Genomic DNA, 15,834 nt, shown 5'->3' on the forward strand with positions numbered 1-15,834 from the left:
CGGAGAGAATGTGCAAACTCCACACGGACAGAGACCCAGGGCTGGGATTGAACCTGGGACCTCGGTGCCGTGATGCAGCAGTGCTAACCACTGCGCCACTGTGCCGCCTCAGAGAACACCATTTACATTTCATTTTTCCAACCCATTTTTCCCAGTGAGTCTGCTCAGAATTGGAGTCACGGCCAACTCTGGTATCCATGTGAAACACACACAATTGTTCTCCAGTTGTTAATTTATTTCTGGACTATTTTCATCTTTATCCTCTGATTTTAGATCATTGAGGTAGATGGTGTCATAGGATGTTTTAAACAAATACCAGCAACTCTTTTGGTTAGTAATTTTTTTTCAACACAATTCACTGCTTTTCTTTCAATAAATTTAATTATTTCCACCACTTCATTATTTCACACTCCACTCCGTCGCAGGTTTTAGCACGGACTTCTATAAACAGCATTGAATGTTTCCTGGCATATCTCAGTCCTTCATCGTGGTCAATTTAAAGGTTAAATTTATCAATCTTGTTTCAAACCAGCATCTTTACAATTCCATGCTTTGTGCTGAAAGTTTCCAATTCATGCAGCCAGTTGTCGAGCTTCCAAAGGTTTCTCTCCTTAAGACATCGTACATGAAAATAACACCTTGAGCACCTCTGTAATAGCCTAATGTTAATATCCGGAATCATTCCTGTCCAGTCGTATTCCAGATTGCAAAGTTGACATTGCAATGAAGTTGACATTGTTTCCATCAGTTCTCATGCTCTTCACTTTAAAGTCAACCCCAATTGTTGAACCCATTTCAGAGTCAAACGTACCATCCGTGAACCTCAGTAGAAGGCTGGACTTGCCCACTCCGCTCTCCCCAATGATTAGAATCTTCAGTGTGGCATGGATCTCCTCTTCCATTGTCTCAATGTATCAAGATTCCAAACAGGACAAAGGCGACGTGTCAGCTACTCAACCACATGTTACTTTCACTTCTTACAGGAATGTTGCAGCGGGGGGAGTGACGCAGACACGCAACTTCTTCACACGTGTCTTTAACCTTTTCCTGCCATTCAGCTCTCAGGACAGTGGTTCTTCCAGAGCATCATACTCCTCTATGAAAGTAAAGTTTGGAATGACGCTAAGGGCTTCTTCATTGTCAACATTCACTGGCATAGGGTTTGAGGTAATGCTCCCCCCACCTCTTCATCTGCTTACTAGGTTCAGTGATGATCATCCCTGTAGGGTATAATATACTTAACTAAGAACTTTGTTTCATCTGTTCTTTCTTGTACTGTTTGCTTTGCCTCATCTGTAAGGATACGATTTGTCCAGTAGGTGGAGACAAAAGTATATGACAGAAATAGCCTTTGCATTAGCTGCTCATCAGAGGCTTGATATAAAAAACAACTTGCATTTATGCAGCACCTTTCACAACCTTGAGGTGTCCCAAAGCTCTTTCCATCCAATGATGTCACGTCATAGTGGTAATGTAGGAAATGTGGCATCCAATTTGCACAAAACAAGGTCCCACAAGCAGCAATGTGATCGTCTGTTTTAATGACGTGACGTTGATTGTGGGTTAAATCTTGGGACAGAATTCTCCACATGTTTGTTAAATATTTGGGGGTTGGTAGAACCTCTGCTAACCCACTATCCACCCCCCCCCCTCCCCCCCCCCCCCCCCCCCACATACACACACACACATACACATACACGCCATGGTCCTTTATTATACAGGTAAGATAGATTGAGAATTATAATACCATTCCTTATTGGGCTACACTGCAGGAAATGCTGTGCTTCTTGCCGCCAGGTAAATGCGGCATGATGTTTGAACGATAGGTGCCATGAGTTGAAGAACATCTAAACAAGAGCAGCCTTAAGGAGAACAAGTTTTGTACAACATCAGTGGACATATTTCTGGTTGAAATGAGGACTAGAAGAGAAGGACTCTTGGAGACTGGGAGCAGGAAGCCCTATTTACATCTCGGGTAATTGTTCAAGCAGCAAACACATCTTCTAGTGTCACACACAGTACAAGAAGGAATTGGTGACCCTGTAAAACTAGTCAAGGCACTGTTCTCTGCATGCTCTTCCCCAATAACTTCACTCACTTGCTTACTTTTCATGCTCTTTCTGTGTCACCACAAGGGAAACTAGTTTAGATGGAGGGCAAATCTTTGGTGGGCGGCACGGTAGCACAGTGGATAGCACTGTTGCTTCACTGCGCTTTGGTGCCAAGTTCGATTCCTGGCTTAGGTCGCTGTCTGTGCTGATGAGTCTGCACATTCTCCCTGTGTCTGCGTGGATTTCCTCCGGGTGCTCTCGTTTCCTCCCACATGTCTCGCAAGACGTGCTGTTAGGTAATTTGGACATTCTGAATTCTACCTCTGTGAACCCGAAAAGGCGCCGGAATGTGGCGACTGGGGGCTTTTCACAGTAACTTCATTGCAATGTTAATTTAAGCCCTACTTGTGACAATAAAGATTATTATTATTATTGTTAATGCTGAAGCTCAATCTTCAATCAAAATCATTCTGTAATCTTACATTGCCTAATGCACCAGCTAGCCGAGCAACGGTTGATTTAAAAGAATGATGCAGCTTCAGCTTTGATTATTATGGGATGCATATGATATGCGAGTCACAAGTGTATGTGCTGCTCATATTCCTGAAACATTGATCTCCCCCTGCAAAGGAAAATCTCTCCCATAAGGAATGATTGAAAGCTGCAACTGTGGAGCATTGACACTCATGCACATAGTGAATAGACAGACTGACATGACAGTCTGTGCCAACAAAACATAATGAGAGCCCTGACATCCAGTACTCTGTTGAAACAGCTGTGACCAAGGGAAAACATTACTTCATTGACAGTTTAATCTGATCAATTTTGTCAATTGCACAATATTTCTTTACACATATGGTATAAGGTTTCAAGTGCTTCCAGTTTCTGATATTGATACTTTAAAGGTTCTGGATAATTCTATAGGTTATAGTGCAAACTGTTTTTTTAATGCAGAACATTATGAATTAATTACTTTGCTATAAAAGCTTTCTCATACATCCAATTGTAATTACAGGGTTCATTGGTTTTGTACAGGGGTCGGGAATCCAGAAATCAGGTTCTGGCTGCAAGTTGTACACCTCCACCGTGTTTCTATCCCTAAGTGAGTGCGAATGCGCACAGACTTGCACATAGTTTCTCATTCCTCGGTAAGTAAGGAAAGCTGCATATGTCTATGTTTTTCCTTATCATAACAATCATCCTTTCTACACGTGTTTATAAAGAAGAATTTCATTAAAAGTGTTCAATATTAAATTCTTTAATTTATTTTAATTAATTTTTAAATAGCAGCGTGCCACCACTAGAAGGGAAGTGTGTCATATGATCCAGACACTGCTTCACTTTGAACTGTGAGCAGAACACAGCACAGCTCTGATGTCTTCAAGCTTTCTCTCCATTTATATAAATGTATATATCCGAGTCTAATTAAATGAACAATGTATTTACTCAATCCCTTATGAATGATTGGTACCATGGGCAGCACGGTGGCGCAGTGGGTTAGCCCTGTTGCCACACGGCGCTGAGGTCCCAGGTTTGATCCCTGCTCTGGGTCACAATCTGTGTGGAGTTTGCACATTCTTCCCGTGTTTGCGTGGGTTTCGCTCCGTCAACCCAAAAAAGATGTGCAGGCTAGGTGGATTGGCCATGCTAAATTGCCCCTTAATTGGAAAAAAATGAATTGGTTGCACTAAATTTATATTAAAAAAAGAATGATTGGTACCTTTATCTCATTATGAAAACATGGCATTTGAAAAATATAGGGCAGGATTCTCCCGCAATCGACGGGCTGGTCCGACGCCGGCGGCAAGAATGGCGCGAACCATTCCAGCATCGGGCCACCCGTCTCAGGAAACCTCCGACCTGGAAGGGGCTAGCAGCGGCGTGACGGCAATCGCGACGGCGTCACCCATTACAGACACGCGCACAACAGACAGCACCGCCAGAGACCTGGCAAAATGGCCACCCGCCGCGCAGTGCCGAGGTTCTAGGAGTTGGACATCGAGGTGCTCCTGGGTGCAGTGGAGCAGAGGAGGGAGGCCCTTCCCCCATCCCGCTTCCCCCATCCACTTCCCCCATCCCACTTCCCCATCCCCCTTCCCCCATCCTCGATTGCATGTCTAACCGTGCATGCTGTATTGTGTATTGCAGGACCAAACGTCGACCCACCCATATCTGTGGATGCCGACCGCCCCCAGGACGTGGCAGGGTGCCCACAAGACAGGGATATACCTGGGCCGTCAGCCGTATATGCCGTCCCCATCTGGGGGGCGATTCTCTAAGCCCCGCGCCGGGCCGGAGAATCGGAGAAACCGCGCCACGACGCCCCGATGCCGGCGCACGATTCTCTGAGGTGCGAAGAATCGGCTGCGGGCTGCTGGAATCGGTGGGGCCGCCGATTCTCCAGCCCGGATTGGCCAAGCGGCTGCTCCGACACGACTGAGTCCCGCCGGCACCATTCACCCCTGGCCGCTGCTGGCGGGAACTCTTCGGGAACGCTCGGGGGGCGGCCTGTGGGTTGGGAAGGGTCTCCTGCACTGGGGGGGGGCCTCCGAAGGGGTCTTGCCCGCGATCAGGGCTCACCAATCGGTGGGCCGGCCTCTCTGTCGGCGGGCCTCCTTTCCTCTGCTGGCAAAGTTTTGTCCCTGTGCCATTGTTGTGCGGGGCAGCCTGGGGGAGGACGGCCACTGCGCATGCGCTAGTTAGTGCCTTCCCAACTGCGCATGCGCGGGGCCCAAGGCGCTGCGTCTTTTATGAGGCGCTGGGACTCCGACGCCACGCCGAGGCCCCGCCCCCGTAAATCGCGCCACACCCCTGCCAGCCCCACGGAGGCCCCAGAATAGGGGTCTGTGAACGGGTGCTGACGCCGGAGTAAAAACTCCGGTTTTTACTCCGGCGTCGGCACTTATACTCCCGTTGGGGGAATGTGCGAGCGCGGCGACGCCATAGGGCCACACCCAGCCACGGGAAGGGCAGGAGTATGAACAGGCCCCCATCCCAGTCAACCCAGGACACTCACATACAGGACACAACCATCCAGGACACTGACACAGAGGACACTGACACACAGGACATCCACACACAGGACACAACCCCCCAAAACACCCACACACAGGGCATGGACGGACAGGAAACACCACTGCAGGGTTCCCCGGACTTCGGGTTGGATGAGGAGCACGACATTATGCCACTGTTATCTCCTACACCCTCCACCATCGCAGAGACTATCACCTCGGTTTGGCACTTAAGCGATGAGGATTCTGGTACACTAATAGACATCCCGGTACTGCAGGTGGAGGTAGGAGAAGCCGAGGAGCCGGATGCTCGGAGGGCAGCCCGGCGCAAGCAACCATCTGCCGTACAGACGGGTCACGGGTTCCTGGATTTACCACACCTACCCACAGGCCTGATGCAGTCACGGACCAAGGGATGATCGAAGTGGGTGACGGCCGGCTTGCAGCAGCTGCAGACGTAGGTAGAGGAGTCCACCTGTGTGCAGGAGCAGGGTGTGGTGCCGGTCATGCGTGCCACCCAGGCTGAAACCGCACCGGTGGCATCCGTGGTGGAGACAATGGGTGCGATGGTGTCAGACATGGGGAGCAGTATGCAAGGTCTGGGGCGTTACGTACTGGCGGCGTCCATGGCCCAGGACATGGCTGCCCTCTCACAGGCAGCTATGAGCCAGAGCCAGCTGCAGATCGCAGAGGCGCTCAACACCGTGGCCCACTCTCAGCAGGCCATGGCCCAGTCTCAACAGACAATGGCCCAGTCTCAGCAGGCCATGGCCCAGTCTCAGCAGGCCATGGCCCAGTCTCAGCAGGCCATGGCCCAGTCTCAGCAGGCCATGGCCCAGTCTCTACAGGCCATGGCCCAGTCTCAGCAGGCCATGGCCCAGTCTCAACAGACAATGGCCCAGTCTCAGCAGGCCATTGCTAAGGGTATTGGGGCCATTGCCCAGGTGCTGACCGGCGTCATCCAGCCACAGACAGGGATGGCCAACTCCCTGAGCTACGTGGCTGCAAACTTACAGACCCTTGTTGATACCAGGGCGGGCCTCCAGGACTGGCAGTGCCAGGTGCTGGGGGTCCGTCGGGTGCTTCATCCGTTCGCACCCCCGATCCATGGAGAGGCCCGGGTTCCATCAGGCACCCCGAGGGAGGAGGAGGTGCTGGGGCCCGTCCCGTGGTCCCCTGTAGGGGAGGTCCCGGAACACCGCGACACCTCGGACTCCCTCTCCCCCTCCGCCCCAGGTGCACGTGGTGGGCAATGGCCCGGGCAGGCTGGCAGGTTGCCATCCTAGTCGCCCGAGCCGCAGCCTGGCCCATCCAGGCCGGGTCGCCCCAGGAAACGGCAGCCAAAGGGATCCCTAGTCACAGGGCAGGAATCACAGGAGTCCACCTCCAGTTCTGCTGTACCATCTGGGGAACCACCTAGACGTAGTCATAGGGCCTGTAAGGTCAAAACATCAGACACTAAGTTGCATGGGGTGCAGGGCACAGACTACTTAGAGGGGCTAGTGCATGTGTATGAACTGGTTGTCATTAAAATCACTTCCACACCTACAGAAGCTGCCTCTGTGCTCTGTCCGGTGCGTGTGTGTGGGGGGGGGGGGGGGGGGGGGGGGGGGATGTGTGAGGTGAGCGCCAGTGTGTGTGTGATGGGTGATAGAACGTTGTGCTCAGGTGAGTGTACCCCCCCCCCCGGTCGCCCTCGCCATCCCCTCGGGCAGACGACGGGACCCTGCGCTGCAGTGTCACGGCCGCATGCAGGGACGGTCCAGGTGGAGGGTGTTACTGTGGCCATGGGTCAGACATTGTCCAACGATGTGGAGCCCAGAGCTCATCGCAGAGCAGGTTGTCATCATCCTCCATGGCCTGCAATAGACACGCTTCCACCGGCGACCGTGTGAGCCTGGCCCTTTGTGCTGCAGGTAGATATGCAATGGAGGGGTGGTGTGCATGCGGGTGATGTGGTGGTGGGTGGGGTGAGGCTGGTTGGTGGTGGGTGGGATGAGGGTGGTTGGTGGTGGGTGGGGTGAGGGCGGTTGGTGGTAGGTGGGGTGAGGGTGGTAGGCTGGTGCCGTACTGTGTTGTCTGTGCCCATATTCGGCGATTCCCCCCCACCCCAGTCTGTGAACCGTGCGACTTTCAACCCATCCCGTGTCCGCTGGCCCAGCCAGTAACAGTGGGCAGCCTCCCTTCCATGTCCAGCACGTCTGTCCTGTAGATTGCTCCCATCCATCTCATTGTGGAGGCCTGCCCTTTGTCATGTGGCTCCTCTCCCTCCCCCTCCTCTGCCTCCAGCACATCGCCCCTCTGCTGGACTATGTTATGCAGGATGCAGCAGGACAACGATGCGACCATCCGTCTCTGCTGGGTACTGGAGGGCCCACCCAGAGCTGTCCAGGGCAACTGAAGCACATCTTCAGCAGCCCAATGCATCTCTCGATCACATCTCTGGTTGCTGCATGGGCATCGTTGTAGCGGTTCATCACGTCGGTCTGTGGCCTCTGTCTCGGCATCATCAGCCATGACCGCAACGGGCAACCCTGGTCGCCCAGGAAGCAGCCCCTCAACCGGGCTGGGTTTCCCTCGAACATTGCGGGGATGAACGATTGGGCCAATATGAACGGGTTATGCACACTGCCCGGGTACCGGTCGCAGACCTGCAGGATCCTCGTGCGGTGGTCACAGACCACCTGAATGTTCATGGAGTAGGTCCCCTTCCTGTTCGTGAACATGGCCCTGTTATCCGCAGGTGGCCGCATGGTGATGTGGATCCCATCGATCGTCCCCTGGACCATAGGCATCCTGGCCACGGCAGCAAAGCCGCTTCCCGGGAATCCTGGTGGGCGCGGTACACAGGGAACTGGAAGTAGCCGTCTGCGGTGGCATACAGGGCACCGGTTACTGCACGGATGCACCTGTGCACCAATGCCTGGGAGATGCAGGACAGGTCCCCTCTCGGTGACTGGAACGACCCCGTGGCGTAGACGTTCAGTGCCACCGTAACCTTGACGGCCACCGGGAGAGGGTGTCCCCCTCTCCCCCCCCAGTCCCAAACGGTACCAGGTGCCATCAGGTGGCAGATATGGCTGACGGTTTCCTGGCATCCGGAGTCTCCTCCTGCATGCCCGGTCCGTGAGGTCCTGGTATGACGAGCGGCGCCAGTACACACGGGGCTTCATCGGACGTCTCCGTCGCTGTGGCACCACCACCTCTTCCTCCTCCTCCTCCTCTTCCTCCTCTTCCTGTCGGGCAGGCGGCTCCCCAGCCTGGGCGGCTGCCACCTGCCATTCTGCAGCACGCTCCTCTGCGGCAGCCTCCGCCGCCTCCCTGGCACACTCCTGCTCCAGCTCCCACAGGACAACATGTCGAAGAGCGGCTCCCGCCACGGTGGCCAACATCGCTGGATGGTGCCCAAACATAACGGTCTGCAGGGGGTGGGGGTGGGGGTGGAGATAGATGACATGTCCTTTTCTATAGGCCTCCGAAAAATTCCAGAGATGTAGAGGAAAGGATTGCAAAGATGATTCTGGATAGGAGCGAAAATAACAGGGTAGTTGTTATGGGGTACTTTAACTTTCCAAATATTGACTGGAAACACTATAATTCGAGTACTTTAGATGGATCTGTTTTTGTCCAATGTGTGCAGGAGGGTTTCCTGATGCAGTATGTAGATCGGCCAACAAGAGGCGAGGCCGTATTGGATTTGGTACTGGGTAATGAACCAGGACAGGTGTCAGATTTGGAGGTAGGTGAGCATTTTGGTGATAGTGATCACAATTCGATTACGTTTACTTTAGCGATGGAAAGGGATAGGTATAAACCGCAGGGCAAGAGTTATTGCTGGGGGAAAGGCAATTATGATGCGATGAGGCAAGATTTAGGATGCATCGCCTGGAGAGGTAAACTGCAGGGGATGGACACAATGGAAATGTGGAGCATGTTCAAGGAACAGCTACTGCGTGTCCTTGATAAGTATGTACCTGTTAGGCAGGGAGGAAGTGGTCGAGTGAGGGAACCATGGGTTACTAAAGCAGTTGAAACACTTGTCAAGAGGAAGAAAGAGGCTTATGTGAAGATGAGATGTGATGGTTCAGTTGGGTCGCTTGAGAGTTACAGGTTAGCTAGGAAAGCTCTAAAGAGAGAGCTAAGAAGAGCCAAGCGAGGACATGAGAAGTCTTTGGCAGGTAGGATCAAGGATAACCCTAAAGCTTTCTATAGGTATGTCAGGAATCAAAGAATGACTAAGGTAAGAGTGGGGCCAGTCAAGGACAGTAGTGGGAAGTTGTGCGTAGAGTCCGAGGAGATAGGAGAGGTGCTAAATGAGTATTTTTCATCAGTATTCACACAGGAAAAAGACAAAGTTGTTGAGGAGAATACTGAGATACAGGTTACTAGACTAGAAGGGCTTGAGGTTCATAAGGAGGAGGTGTTAGCGATTCTGGAAAGTGTGAAAATATATAAGTCCCCTGGGCCGGATGGGATTTATCCTAGGATTCTCTGGGAAGATAGGGAGGAGATTGCTGAGCCTTTGGCTTTGATCGTTAAGTCATCTTTGTCTACAGGAATAGTGCCAGAGGACTGGAGGATAGCAAATGTTGTCCCCTTGTACAAGAAGGGGAGTAGAGATAACCCCAGTAACTATAGACCAGTGAGCCTTACTTCTGTTGTGGGAAAAGTCTTGGAAAGGTTTATAAGAGATAGGATGTATATTCATCTGGAAAGGAATAATTTGATTAGAGATAGTCAACATGGTTTTGTGAAGGGTAGGTCGTGCCTCACAAACCTCATTGAGTTCTTCGAGAAGGTGACCAAACAGGTTGATGAGGGTAAAGCAGTTGATGTGGTGTATATGGATTTCAGTAAAGCGTTTGATAAGGTTCCCCACGGTAGGCTATTACAGAAAATACAGAGGCATGGGATTCAGGGTGATTTAGCAGTTTGGATCAGAAATTGGCTAGCTGATAGAAGACAAAGAGTGGTGGTTGATGGGAAATGCTCTGACTGGTGTCCAGTTACTAGTGGTGTGCCATAAGGATCTGTTTTGGGGCCGTTGCTGTTTGTCATTTTTATAAATGACCTGGAGGAGGGCGTAGAAGGATGGGTGAGTAAATTTGCAGATGACACTAAAGTCGGTGGAGTTGTGGACAGTGCAGAAGGATGTTACAAGTTACAGAGGGACATAGATAAGCTGCAGAGCTGGGCTGACAGGTGGCAAATGGAGTTTAATGCAGAAAAGTGTGAGGTAATTCATTTTGGAAGGAATAACAGGAAGGCAGAGTACTGGGCTAATGGTAAGATTCTTGGTAGTGTGGACGAGCAGAGAGATCTCGGTGTCCATGTCCATAGATCCCTGAAAGTTGCCACCCAGGGTGAGAGGGTTGTTAAGAAGGCGTACGGTGTGTTAGCTTTTATTGGTAGAGGAATTGAGTTTCGGAGCCATGAGGTCATGTTGCAGTTGTACAAAACTCTGGTGCGGCCGCATTTGGAGTATTGTGTGCAGTTCTGGTTGCCACATTATAGGAAGGATGTGGAAGCATTGGAAAGGGTACAGAGGAGATTTACAAGAATGTTGCCTGGTATGGAGGGAAGATCATATGAGGAAACGCTGAAGGACTTGAAGCTGTTTTCGTTAGAGAGAAGAAGGTTAAGAGAGGACTTAATTGAGGCATACAAGATGATTAGATAGGGTGGACATCGAGAGCCTTTTTCCTCGGATGTTGATGTCCAGCACGAGGGGACATAGCTTTAAATTGAGGGGAGATAGATATAGGACAGATGTCAGGTGTAGATTTTTTACTCAGAGAGTAGTAAGGGCGTGGAATGCCCTGCCTGCAACAGTAGTGGACTCGCCAACACTAAACGCATTCAAATGGTCATTGGATAGGCATATGGATGATAAGGGAATAGTGTAGAGGGACTTTAGAAGGGTTTCACAGGACGGTGCAACATCGAGGGCCGAAGGGCCTGTACTGCGCTGTAATGTTCTATGTTCTATGTTCTATGTCATCATTGCCCATAGCGCATCCTGCAGCCAGGTGCTGCAAAGTCGCCACTATTGCCAGCTGGCACCTGGCCAGGCAAACAGCCCCCCCTCCTTGGCACTCACCTTCCTACGCCCCCCTTCCCGGCACTCCCCTCTCCGGCACCCCCCCTCCCCGGCACCCCCCTCCCCGGCACCTCCCTCCCCAGCACTCCCCTTGCCAGAACCCCCCCCCCCCTCGCCAGCACCCCCCTTCCCTGGCACCCCCCCTCCCCGGCACTCCCCTCCTCAGCACTCCCCTGCCCGGAACTCCCTTCCCCGGCACTCCCCTCCCCGGCACTCCCCTGCCCAGCACACCCTTCCCCGGCACACCGATCCCTGGCACCCTCCCTCCCCGGCACTCCTCTCCCCGGCACACCCCCCTCCCCGGCATTCCCCTCCTCAGCACTCCCCTGCCCTGCACACCCTTCCCCGGCACTCCGATCCCTGGCACCCTCCCCCCCCCGGCACCCCCTCTCCTTGGCACTTCTCTAGCCGGCAACCCCCTCGCCGGCACTCCCCTCGCCGGCACTCCCCTTGCTGGCACGCCCCCTCCCCGGCAGTCCGAGCCCTGGCACACCCCTCTCTGGCAACCCCCCTCCCGGCTCTCCCCTCCCCGGCACTCCCCTCCCCCGCACTCTCCTCCCCGGCACTCCGATCCCTAGCAACCCGAGCCATGGCACCCCGCTCCCCTGCCCGGCACTCCCTTCCCCGGCACTCCCCTCCCCGGCACTCCCCTGCCCGGCACACCCTTCCCCGGCACTCCGATCCCTGGCACCCTCCCTCCCCGGCACTCCCCTCCCTGGCACTCCTCTAGATGGCACCCCCCCTCCACGGCACTCCCCTCCCTGGCACTCCCCTGCCCGGCACACCCTTCCCCGGCACTCCGATCCCTGGCACTCCCCTGCCCGGCACACCCTTCCCCAGCACTCCTCTAGACGGCAGCCCCCCTCCCTGGCACTCCCCTCCCCGGCACTCCCCTGCCCGGCACACCCTTCCCCGGCACTCCGATCCCTGGCACCCTCCCTCCCTGGCACCCCCTCTGCCTGGCACTCCTCTTGCCGGCATCCCCCCCTCCCCGGCAGTCCTCTCGTTGGCACTCCCCTTGCTGGCACACCCCCTACCCGGCACTCCGAGCCCTGGCACACCCCTCTCCGGCAACTCCCCTCCCCGGCACTCCCCTCCCTGGCACTCCCCTCCCCGGCACACTCCCTCCCCGGCACACTCCCTCCCCGGCACACTCCCTCCCTCGCACACTCCTCCGCGGCACTCCGATCCCTAGCAACCCGACCCATGGCACCCCCCCCCCCCACCCCAACCCCATCCCTCCCCCAACCCCCGGCCCCGATCACCGGCACACACCCTCGGCCCTGGGGAGCTGCACCAGCACTCATGACCCCCCCCACCTACGGCAGTGCCGTCTCCTCTCCAGCGGCCGCCCCACGCTGACCCCTACCTCCGTGCTCGCCGGCGCAGCGAGCACGACTGGTTGATGCTGTTAAAAAGCTTGTTTGATTTACGCCAGCGTCGTAAATGGGCGACTTCAGCCCATCTGGGCAGGGGATGTGGAGCAGCCCGGGGCCCATTGCTTTGCGCCGATTCTCGACATTCTGCGAGGCGCAATTCTCGTCGGCGTGATTTTTCTCCTGCCGGAGAATATGGTGGCCGGCGTCGGAGCTGCGGGGCAGGATTCACGCCTCCTACCCACGGGGATTCTCCGACCCGGCCCATATAGTCTACTTTCTTTAACCAGTTAAGATATGCCTGCAGTCGAAGGGTGATTTTTCCCACACCATTATAAAACTTCCCTCTATGAGGCGTGATGTAACCATCAATTCACTCGAGACACAATTGGAAGTAAACTGTGGTTTTAATAGACTTATAACTGAGCCTGCCTGCGACCAGAAGAACTGCGAGCAGGCTCACATGGCTGCATCACGTTATACTTCTGGTAGTGGGAGGGGCCATGGGCGGAGCCATGGGCAGAGCCATGGGTGGAGCCCTGTACAAGCTCCTCATCTCCCCTGTGGGCAGAGCCACGCAACGGCTCACAGACAGAGCCCACAAGGACACAATACAATACAGTGTGAATTACATTCACCACAAGGTGACAATAGCCACACAGGCGAAGCCCTGATCTTCATTCAGAATGACTCAGTTCAGGAAACAGGCAGACTGAGAAAAGTGGGTGAATTTGAAAGGGAAGCTGGTTGGATTGGATGTTTGCAGGCATGGGGTGTGGGGGTTAAAACCTCAAAAAAGGAAGAATACGTGTTTGGAAGCCGACTCCACCTCACGGTCCCACCCCCGCACCAACTTCCAGCTTTTACTCTGGTGGGGCAGGAGGGCAGATTAACACTTTAAATATACTGACCTTGGATTTAACCTGATTTGCAGGTTTAATTGTAGCTGGCAATTTCCCCGGCATTGGGACAGCCGACAGCTGCAGCAAAGTGAGGACAGCCTTTGGGAGCAATTCTTGTAGGCGAGGAGGAGCAGGAATACTTTTCCTTAGTGCCCTCAGTTTCCTCAGAACCTCACCACCATCAGAATTGCTCCATATAGAGCTTCATTCTTGGGTCGATGCTTAGCCTTACCTGGTCCTTGGTTTCTTCTTTAGTGTTCCCTGCTCAATCGGAAGCTAATCCTGTCTTGAGCCGGTGCAGAAATTAATCACAAATTCTAATAAGGTGATGGCCTTTATATGTAGAGAATTAGAATATGGGGGGGGGGGGGGGGAGAGATTGGGGGCGGGGTAGAAGTCATGTTTTGTTTATACAAATCCATTGTTTGACTACACCTGGAATATTGTGAGCAATTCAGGGCACTACACTTTAGCAAGGTTATATGGACTTTGGAGGGAGTGTCACCTAGGTTTACTAGACTGATACCTGGACATCAAGGGCTAAATTACAAGGCGAGATTACACAAGCCAGTGTTGCATTCCCTGGAATTTAGTAGCTAAATGCGAATGCAAATTTCCTGATCCCACCTGCAGCAGGATGGACAATTTGACGGACCATTTAAAGATCCGTCGCACATGGGCAGGAATTTCCGGTCTTGGGGCAGGCATGACAGGAAAATCCTGCCAATTAAGGGGAACAGATAGATTTTCTGAATCTACCATGTTTACACCAGCTGGGAACTCTTAAACAAAGGGGCACAGGCCTGGCTCAACAATTTCCTGAATTACAGGCATGGAGTGAGGAAAGACATAGGAATTTGTAATTCTCTTCTGTAAATGGCAATCACTGTTAGATCAATTGTTCATTTTAAAAATGTTATTGATTTTTTTTTTGTTAACCAAGGTAATACAAGATATGGGGAAAAGATGGGTGCATGGAATGGGGTCAGAGATTAACCTTGATCTCATTGAGTGAGGGAACAGGCTCAAGGGGTTAAATTGCCTTCGCCTGTTTGTGCCCCTATGTTTCTGTCAATTTGGCTGACTTTTTGGTTTGGGGGTAGGTGCGATGCACAAGTGTCGGCAACAGCACACACGCACACTGTGGAGTTAAAACTCCATAGCATAAGGAAAAACCCAAACGTTTGTGTTTCCCAGGCCCCCACTCGCAAAGATTCCCAACTTCAAAACCTCCCCCAAGTTGCTTACTGTGACTGTGTTAATACTGAATACCAAAGCACCAATGACATTGGACTAATATTCATTGTTCTCATACGGTCATATGACCTAAATTTTACTTTTTCGTTTTGACATTTCATCAGTTTCACATAACTTGTTCTGGTTCTCTCAATCTTCTGTGGAGCAGAACATATTCTAATGACGACAAATTTAATTCAAAGTCAAATGTGGGGAAAGAAATACCAGTGATAATTGGTTTTAGATATTTTCAGTAAATGGGTTAATTCACCTCCGAGGTCTACTTTCAGGATTAAATTGTCATGCTGGATAGGATGTGTAAACCGTGAATTATTCATATTTAGTTGATAAGGTAGCTTGCCTTAAGTGTTCGTGTCACGGACAAACCTGCCAACAGTTGTGCACATATATTTTTGTTGTTGAGTTACACCTACCAACCAACAGCAGCTTGTGTGTCTAACCGTTCATGTATAAAGAAAATTACAATTCTGGAGGCAATACGAATGGCTTGTTTGCCTCCTTGTGCTTCAGAGTATTGAGGCAGTACTTATATTTATTCTTTTTATCTTCTAAGTAGCTTGTGATATGTTGCAGCATTTCATTTCATTCTGCTTTACTGGGATTTAACATGTCAAAATGTATACCAAGGAAGTGGAGTTTTTTAGGTTTATTGGATGCTGGCTAACTAATCTCAGAGGATTTGAAAAAAAACAATTCTAACACCCAGAAAATTGGAAATGGATCAATTATCACACTTGTAAGTCTTACTTTTATCATTGATAAAGTGTTTGAAAGTATTCAGAGGGATAATATAAGGTGGACAATATCTTTTCTTTAAATAAATTTAGAGTACCCAATTATTTTTTTCCAATTAAGGGGCAATTTAGTGTGGCCAATTCACCTACACTGCACATCTTTGGGTTGTGGGGGCGAAACCCACGCAACATGGGAAGAATGTACAAACTCCACACGGACAATGACCCAGAGCCGGGATCGAACCTGGGACCTCGGCGTCATGAGGCAGCAGGGCTAACCCACTGCGCCACCGTGCTGCCCTAAGCGGACAATATCTTGAGCGTCATGCAGACACCTGCCACTGTTCCACATAGGTTCACGTCTCTCAGATAGATAGGTATGTATTAAAATTGAACTGCAAAT

General features: G+C 52.0%; 1 pseudogene; it reads right to left on the reverse strand.

Moving 5' to 3' along the window:
* Positions 1–382: 382 nt before the first annotated feature.
* LOC119975639 lies at positions 383–937 on the reverse strand (annotated as a pseudogene).
* Positions 938–15,834: the final 14,897 nt, after the last annotated feature.

Source organism: Scyliorhinus canicula, chromosome 13 (assembly GCF_902713615.1).
Source record: "Scyliorhinus canicula chromosome 13, sScyCan1.1, whole genome shotgun sequence".
Lineage (NCBI taxonomy): Eukaryota > Metazoa > Chordata > Chondrichthyes > Carcharhiniformes > Scyliorhinidae > Scyliorhinus > Scyliorhinus canicula.